The 9,814-nt window shown below is 33.3% G+C and overlaps 1 non-coding gene across 1 annotated transcript; it reads left to right on the plus strand.

Annotated features, from left to right (window-relative positions):
• Nucleotides 1-8,203: 8,203 nt before the first annotated feature.
• Nucleotides 8,204-8,367, plus strand: LOC136027789 (U1 spliceosomal RNA). Its single transcript, XR_010617654.1, has one exon. It is a non-coding gene; the product is annotated as a U1 spliceosomal RNA (small nuclear RNA).
• Nucleotides 8,368-9,814: the final 1,447 nt, after the last annotated feature.

A 9,814-nucleotide genomic window follows, 5' to 3' on the forward strand; every position in this document is an offset into this window, starting at 1 on the left:
AGTAATAAAGCCAGCTTAGAACAAAAAGTAGCATATCCTCAAATAGAGTTGGAATAAAATATGTAAAAATGATTTAGAAACTTAAACAAAGGTTAACGTACGTCTTAAAATGTATTAATACTAAGTTAAGTGAATTGATCTAAAGAATAAGAAATGAAACACTGGGTAGGAAGGTGAGTCTAAAAAGCTGTATGAGTGGTGAGTGGATTTTTGTTACTATGATCTGTTGGTAGTAGCTTATGTATAATGTGGTATAGCTAGGAAAAACAGTAATGGGTTTTGTGTCATTTTTTTGGAAGTTGTTGTATTAAACAGGGTTGCATTGTACGGGGGTTGAAATGAAAAAAAATATCTGCTAAATAGCTTTAGTTAAACGCGGTTGAGTTTCGAGCATACCAACTAAAAATGTAATTTTGCTGGAAGCATGGTTTGATTTTCAATACCTGGGATCGCTAAAAAAAATTGTCTTAAAAAAAAAAACTGGTTAAGTGAATCTGATGAAAATTTGCATGTTAATATGATTTCGAATTGCGAACTTTATTTTGAGTACATGTCTTCTAGCTCACAACTATTTTGCTTGAAAAAGGGTTTGGTCATGTCAATTTAATAAGTAGGGTGCAATAAAACGTTGGCGGAAATCAAAGAGGCAGCACCCTATTTTCAAAAGCTGTAGAGTTCTATCTCATTGAATTTATTCTAAAAGTGTTGTCTAACTTAAGATTTTGCCAATATCGCAACCTTACTGTTTCGTGAACTTAAAAATTGCATACACAAGAACGGTTAAGTCTGCTTTACCTGTCTCAGTCGTGTACTTAAAAAAGAAAACTTAACAGGTCAAAAGTGTTTTCGCTTTTCGGTTTATTTTTTTTTTTATAGCTTTTTTTAACTGGTCAATTATATCAGCCCTTTTAAGAGTAGAGCATACTACCAAATTTGCGAAAAATTCGAGGCAAAACAAATCTCACCATAGTTTGTTTCCCCTTAGCAATAACGTCACAGTCCCAGTTAGCAATAACAGATAATATGGGCTGGGTGTATATTTTGTTGTAATTGGGGTCTCATTGGAATATCCATGAACTTAGAACTGCGCTTGTGTGTAATGGCTAGATGTCACTGCTCCAGAAGGAGTCCAATGTTTTACTCTTTTTTTATTGCACTTGGTATTAACCAACTGACATAGCAATCGCAAATTCTGTCTGTCTGTCTGTAGGTCCCGGTTTTGCTACTTTAGGCACTTCCAGGTAAGCTAGGACGATGAAATTTGGCAGGCGTATCAGGGACCGGACCAGATTAAATTAGAAATAGTCGTTTTCCCGATTTGACCATCTGGGGGGAGGTGTGGGGGGCCTGTTAATTCGGAAAAAATGAAGTATTTTTAACTTACGAATGATTGATCTGATCTTAATGAAATTTGATGTTTGGAAGGATATCGTGTCTCAAAGCTCTTATTTTAAATCCGGACCGGATCTGGTGACATTGGGGGATTTTGGGGTGGGGAGAACCTAAAATAATGGAAAACGCCTAGATTGGAGGGATCGGGATGAAACTTAGTGGAAAAAATAAGCAGAAGTCTTAGATACGTGATTTACATAATTGGAACGGATCTGCTCTATTGGGGGGGGGGGGTAATTCTGAAAAATTAGAAAAAATTACGTATTTTTAACTTACGAAGGAGTGATCGGATCTTGATGAAGCTTCATATTTAGAAGGACCTCGTAACTCAGATTTTTTATTTTAAATCTCAACTGGATCCAGCGTCATTGGGGAGGGGGGAAGTTGGGGGAACCGGAAATCTTAGAAAATACTTAGAGAGGAGAGATCAGGATGAAACTGGATGGGAAGAATAAAAACCTGTCTAAGATACGTGACTGACATAACCGGACCGGATATGCTTTCTTTGGTGGAGTTGGGGGGGGGTTAATTCGGAAAAATTGGGTATTTGTAACTTATTACAAGTGAATTTTGTATTAAGTTATTTATAAGTTATTGTATTATGTATTAATTCATTAATTATTAATGAAATTTGATATGTAGAAGGATCTTGGGCTTTAAAGCTCCAATTTTAAATTCCGACTAGATCCTGTGACATTGGGGGGAGTTGAAGGGGGAAACCGGAATTCTTGGAAAACGTGAAAATTGGGGTATTTTTATCTTACGATTAGGTGATCAGATCTTAATGAAACTTGATATAATATATATATATATATATATATATATATATATATATATATATATATATATATATAAAAATAAGTTGTCTGTGGATCTGTGGATCTGTGGATCAGGTGACGATCCACAAAAAAGGTAAAAAGCTAAAAACTAAAAAAAAAACTGAAAAAACTAAAAAAAGGCAAAAACTACAAAAAAAACTAAAAACTAATAAAAAAATAAAAAAGCTAAAAAACTAAAAAAACTAAAAAAACTAAAAAACTAAAAAAAACTAAAAACTAAAAAAAAAACTTAAAAAAAGGAAAAAACTGAAAAATAGAAGAGAAAAAGACAACTAATAAAATTAAGAATAAAATAAAAAAAAATAAAAAAGATAAAAACTAAAAAAAAAAGTAAAAAGAAAAAACGAAAAAAACTAAAAAAGCTAAAAAAAAGGTAAAAACCAATAAAAAACTAAAAAGAAAAAAAGGAAAAAAAAACTAAAAAAAAAAACTTAAAAAAAAGGAAAAAACTGAAAAATAGAAGAGAAAAAGAAAACTAATAAAATTAAGAATAAAAATAAAAAAAATAAAAAAGATAAAAACTAAAAAAAAAGTAAAAAGAAAAAACGAAAAAAACTAAAAAAGCTAAAAAAAGGTAAAAACCAATAAAAAACTAAAAAGAAAAAAAGGAAAAAAACTAAAAAAAATTTTCATCAAAAAAACTAAAAAAAAACTAAAAAAGGTAAAAACTAAAAGAACTAAAAAAGAAAAAAAAAACTAAAAAAAGGAAAAAAACTGAAAAATAAAGGAGAAAAAGAAAACTAAAAAAATATAAATAAAAATAAAAAAACTAAAAAGATAAAAACTTCAAAAAAAAACTAAAAAGAAAAAAGAAAAAAACTAAAAAACCTAAAAAAAGGTCAAAACCAATAAAAAAAAAACTAAAAGGGGAACACTGGGACACAAATGACGACCGGAATACTGGGAATATAAATGACGACCGGGACACAGGGAATGTTCAATTAGCAATCACCATCAACAAATCTCAAGGGCAATCATTAGAATCATGAGGTATAGATCTGAATATGGATTGTTTTTCCCATGGACAATTATATGTTGCATGTTCAAGAGTCGGTAAACCTGACAATCTAAATAAATGACGACACTCAAAGAGAAAGCGACCGGGACAAAAGGAATGTTCGATTAGCAATCAACAAAGCACCGGGACACAGGGAGTATAAATGACGACGACCGGGACACAGGGACATAACTACAAAGGGGACGCCGGGGTGCACAGGGGGATATATAAATGACGATGGCAACTCAGGGAATGGTCGATTAGCAATCACCATCAACAAAGCTCAAGGGCAATCATTAGAATCATGAGGTATAGATCTGAATACGGATTGTTTTCCCATGGACCATTATATGTTGCATGTTCAAGAGTCGGTAAACCTGACAATCTATTTATATGCACAGACAATGGGACAGCAAAGAATGTTGTATATTCGCAAGTTTTACGTATATATATATATATATATATATATATATATATATATATATATATATATATATATATATATATATATATATATATTCACAGGTGGGACATAGGGACACAACTACAATGGCGCGTAACTAATATGGCGCGTAACGACTTACGCGCGTGGGGGGCGCGAAGCGCCCCCACCAACTAGGTGTTGGGGTGGCGCGAAGCGCCACCCCAACAGCTAGTATATATATATATATATATATATATATATATATATATATATATATATATATATATATATATATATATATATATATATATATATATATATATATATATATATATATATATATATATATATATATATATATATATATATATATATATATATATATATATATATATATATATATATATATATATATATATATATATATATATATATATATATATATATATATATATATATATATATATAGAAGGATCTTATGTCTCAGATGCTCCATTTTCTACTCGAATTGGAACCGGCGACATAGGGGTTGGCGGAGGGAAGAAATCTTGGAGAACGCTTAGAGTGGAGAGATCGGGATGAAACTTGATGGGAAGGATAAGCACAAGTTCTAGATACTTGATTGACATAATTAGAACGAATCTGTTCTCTTTGGAGGAGCTGGGGGGTGTTAATTTGGAAAAATTAGTAAAATTGAGGTATTTTTAACTTAAGAATGGGTGACCGGATCTTAATGAAATTTGACATTTAGAAGGAATTCGTGTCTCAGAGCTCTTATTTCAGATCCCGACCAGATCTGTTGATATTGGGGGGAATAGGAGGGGGAAATCTTGGAAAACGCTTGGAGTGGAGGAATCGGGATGAAGCTTGGTGGATAGAATAAACAAATGTCCTTGATACGTGATTGACGTAACCGTACTGGATTCGCTCTCTTTGGGGGAGTTGGGGGGAGGGTTTCAGTGATTTGACGAGTTTGGTGCTTCTGGGCGTGCTAGGACGATGAAAACTAGTAGGCGTGTTAGGGAGCTGCACAAACTGATTTGATAAAGTCGTTTTCCCAAATTCGACCATCTGGGGGGCTAAAGGGAGAGGAAAAATTAGAAAAAATGAGGTATTTATAACTTACGAGTGGGTGATCGGATCTTAATGAATTTTAATATTTAGAAGGACATCATGGCTCAGAGCTATTATTTTAAATCCTGACCGACATTAAGCCTGTGATTTTCCTTTTAAATCAATCTATTGATTCTCAAAATTTTTTAGAGCTCATGCCATATGAGCTCTTGGCTCTTAGCTGTTCTTGCCTCGTCACAAGTGCCATATGAGCTCTTATCTCTTGTTTTTGTAGGACTTACTTGGGCCTTAAAGAGAGAATTAATTCAAATTATCAACCCAAATGAAAGAGCCATTGAAAATTGGGCAACTATGATACCAAATGTTTCTATAAACGTAAAGAAAAGCTACCCTTGCTGGGTACTAATAACCTTTCATACTCAATTTTCGTTTTTGCATCTATCGTTACTTTTGTTTTCAATTCTACCTCGATTAAACAAAATCTGCCATGATTTCCTGGTTAAGTGCAATAGCAAGTGGTGTTTTGGCTTGGTTTTTGGTTTTCTGGTTTATGTGCGTTAGCAAGTGGTGTTTTGACTTGGTTTTTGGTTTTCTGGTTAAGTGCAATAGCAAGTGGGGCTTTGACTTGGTTTCCATGAGTTTGCTCGTCGAATAGGACTGTTTATTGTTTGTATTTATTAACAACGATAAAGACAAACAGAGCCTACAGTGCAGATTAAGAAAAAAAATCAAAGAAATAAATGCAGATATTTGAAAGAAAACCTCACTATTCCAGGGGGAGTCCCATATTTTGGCTCTTTTCTTTTGTAAGACTTACTTTGGCCTTAAAGAGATATTTATTCCAATTATCAACACAAAATTATGGATTCATTAAAAGTTCAACATTTATGGCTAATTACACAAATATGAATAAAAAAAGAGGAACAAAAGTAGTTCTTGCTTCAGACAAAAATCCTTTACATCCAAATTTGTCGTCGCCTATGTTATTGTTTTCATTTTTTAGTTTACCAAGATTAAAAAAAAAAAAATGCAAAAATTTGCTGGTTCAGTGCAGCAACAAGTAGCATTTTGCTATGGTACTCATAACATTGTTCATCGAACGGTAATTTTTATTGTTATGTATTTATTTTATTTTTTAACCCAAATGAAACAACAGTGCAGATTACAAAAAATAATTCAATAAATAAATACAGATGTTGAAAGATAAAACGTAAAAACTTAACAATAAAAGATTATCTTTTTCTTTATTATCCCTTCCAATGTATGAAGAATGCCTGAATATCTTCCATGAATAGACAGTTATGTCTGTAAAAATTTCTACTTGCCTGGTTCATTCTTATATCACCCGTGCACAAAAGGTTCTTCTAGCCATTGATACAGCTCAGAGGTCTCTCCAATACGTACTATTTCAAGTATCAAGTTATTTTTCCCTTTTTGGAAAAGACCTTTCACAAAGGGTCCCGTTTATTCTTTAATCGCTCGTTTAATTTTTCTTTTTTTTCAACTAAATCCGATAAAAATAGTGGTATCTAGTCCTTTCAAGAACCCTTAACACCACTTAGGTAAAATAATTGACTTGTTTTTTTAGGGCCATGAAAAGTTGTAAGTAGATTAATCAGATAGTGTAAGTAGATTGATTGGATTTCGAGGGAATAGATCCGGGCTATGATGATATCCTTTTAGTCTCTCCGATTGAGGTCAATGGTTAAACGCGTAGATGTCAAAGCCCTGGAGGTAAGTTTCAAAAGCAGTTGATCATAAACTAAGGGGTCAAAAATACAAGAAATGAATACTGTAACAAATACTGCCTACTGATGGAACTGACAATGTTGGAATTAGACGTCATACCCCTGGAGATGTGTAGCAAAATAAGTCTCTTAAATTATAGATGTCAGAATTCACGAAATAGATGAAACCTATCACACTGAATGCTAACTATTCTGGATTTTCAGAAATGTAGTTCCTTGGACTCTTGATTATCCTTTAAGGGGAAAATCATGAAAGATTAATCAACGAATCTCTTGCAGATAGTAAAGTCAGATTTCATTTTTTTAAGGTTAACGTTTGATAGCTAGAAAAAATATTTGGGTTTTTGAAAAAAAAAAATAAAAACAGGAGCTCCTCACTCTACTACCCAAGATTTTGTGAGTTGAAACTTAATTGTTGAGAAAAAGTTACTCCGTAGTGCTTATTAGGGCACACTTTTTCTCCGAACCGAAATAAATATAAAAAAAGAACTACCACTGCTAAAACTAGCCAATAGAGGGAGCACCAGTGACTTTAGTCACTGACGTAAATATATATAAATGCTGTCGGGCACGTTTTACAGAGAGAGATGATCATTGCTTACGAAATCCTTGACCTTTTTTTTTAGTTCATATGGACTTAAAACGAGTCTTAGACATACTCAATAGGCAAAAAATTAGACGGCACAAGCTGATAGTCTATAACTACAGAATTTCATATTAGACTAGGGTCTGATTAAAACTGCTGAAATGTAAATTAAGATCTGAAATTTTCATTTCTCAAGAGACCAATTTCTGTTTGGAGAATCCCCAAAAATTCAAAGAAAATGCGACTTGAAACAACCAGAAAAAGTGGCCTTTTAGTGGCACAAAGGACTAACTGCCTGTTGGAAGAAGGCCCATTCCTTTTTCACAAGGGTGCTAGCTAAGGGGGCTTGCATGAAATAAAATATCAATTACATGGTTGCAAATATTGAAAGAAGTAAAATAAAAAGACCAAGAAACAGAAATCATCCAAAAAAATTAAATGTAATTTATCAAACTAAAGAAAAAATAATTTAAGTTGTTCGTTTCCAAGGCTCTCAGTAGATAGGACAAGAGCTCTGGTTCCCAAATTGCCAGAAATGAATTGCACCCTTAGAGCACTGAACAATTTGGTATATCTAAGGCTGGTTTTAAGTGCATATGCGCTAAAACAACGCTCTGAGATTTTGTAAGTATGATGTACATGTGCATATATACCTACGCCACTAAGTAAAGTCACTAGCGCTCTCCTTATGGATCAATTATTGCAGATTTTTCTTATGCCCTAAATAAGTATTATGATTATTATGAATAAGTATATAATAAGTATCATAATATAATATATATATATATTATGAGTATAACTTATAATAAATAAGTATATTATGAGAAAAATTATGCCCTAATAAGTATGATGGAATAACTTATTCTCAAAAACTGAGTTTCAACTCACATAATCTTGAACAGGAACCCCCTGTTTTTATTTTTTTTTTTTAACCTAAATTTTCTTTCTGACCATTAAGACGTTGGTCTTAAAAGAATGAAATCTAGCTTCACTATCTACAAAATAAACCAAAATCTTTGTTTGTTGGGTTGAAAAAGTTTCGTAAATATGTGTTTTTTCAAAAGTTTATGCATTCAATTTGCATTTACTTCAATCTGTTTTATGTTGAAAAGATATTACTAAAAGTTAAAATTTCTCCAGATCCTACTTATCTGGCTGGAAAGATGCCTTTATCATGGAAGAGGTGTTCTTAGTGCCAGACCTTTCCATTGCACTTTGGATTAAGTGACACCTGTGATTACCCCAAATAAGGGTAACTCTACAGCGTAATGGTTGGAAGTGGGGGAATGCGTTCGCTTGGACCCCTGTCCAGATTTTGAAAAATGGATTTTTAGAGACCCTTCCTTATTGATCGACAACTAACTGGGAAATCTATGTTCCCAGGTAGGGATCGGGGATCTATGTTTTTGACTAAATTTAAAAGAAAAGTACTGAATTTTTAATCGGACTAGGGCTCACGTATCAAAGAAATAATGAAAAAAACATAAAACATATATATATATATATATATATATATATATATATATATATATATATATATATATATATATATATATAATATAAATATATATATATTTGCCCGCTGGACTCATCTTAGGTCAATTCATACCTGAAAACGGGGATTTTCTAAGAATATAATTTCGGTAGTCTCAAAATAAATAAAAAAAAACTGCAGAGCAGGACCATATTATCGCAAGTGTTGCCCCGTTAATCCGTGAAAAAAAATAAGCAAAACTAATTATCCAAATGTTGGAAAACTTTTAACACGTAAAGATTCAAAAATCAACAATTTGTTTATCTATTACTACTACTAACAACTCAGTGCAGCACCAAGCCGCTAAGGCCAACACAGCTACGTACGCTCCTCCATTCCAACCTATTGAAACCTTCCCTCTTTATACCTTCCCAGGAAATTTCTATTTCCGTTAGATCTTTCTTTGTGATACCCTCCCATCCCGACCGCGGACGACCCGCTTTTCGTTTAGGGCTAGACGATTGGTCAAAAAGGACCATCTTGGGCAATCTGTCATCCGCAGAACGTGCCCTTGCCATCTCAGCCTTTCTTTCATTATAGCCCTCGAAAGCAGGACTGAACCACAGTTTTCCTACAGTCTACTGTTTGGAATACGGTCAGTCAGCCGGGTACGCCGAACAATCCGTAGGCAATTATCCTGGAAAAAGTCTAGCAAAACTTCATCCATTTTTCGGAGCGTCCATGCTTCAGAACCATATTTGGTCGCTGTCATCAATGTAGCTTCCAATTTTCTAATCTCAGTTTGCAGACTAATCTTCCTGTTCTTCCAAAAAATTTCAACAGTGAAAAAACACCCTGAGCCTTGGCTATTCTACCTTTAACATCTTCACTGCCCCCAGCGTCTTTACTAATAATACTACATAGGTAGATGTAGCTATCCACCTGATCAATCTTTTCGCTACCCAACGTTACTTTTCATCTTCACTTATTCCTAGCTTTAGCGACTTATTCTTCTTAACATTAATTTTCAAACCTATTCTAGTAACCTGAACCTTGCCAAACCTCTAGAACTCCATTCATTTTGCTCACACTTTAATCTAGGATGCTTAAATCATCAGCATAATCTAAGTTATTCCTCCCCATTTTATTCCGTGTTCTTTCATTGCCTTTCCTGTACTCCTCAAGACCAAGTCCATCAAAATGATTCATATAAAAGGGGATTAAACACATCCCTGCTTATTGTTTGACGTAACACCTTATGTTAGGTTTTCTTTTCTTAG

This window comes from Artemia franciscana, chromosome 5 (genome assembly GCF_032884065.1).
Source record: "Artemia franciscana chromosome 5, ASM3288406v1, whole genome shotgun sequence".
NCBI lineage: Eukaryota > Metazoa > Arthropoda > Branchiopoda > Anostraca > Artemiidae > Artemia > Artemia franciscana.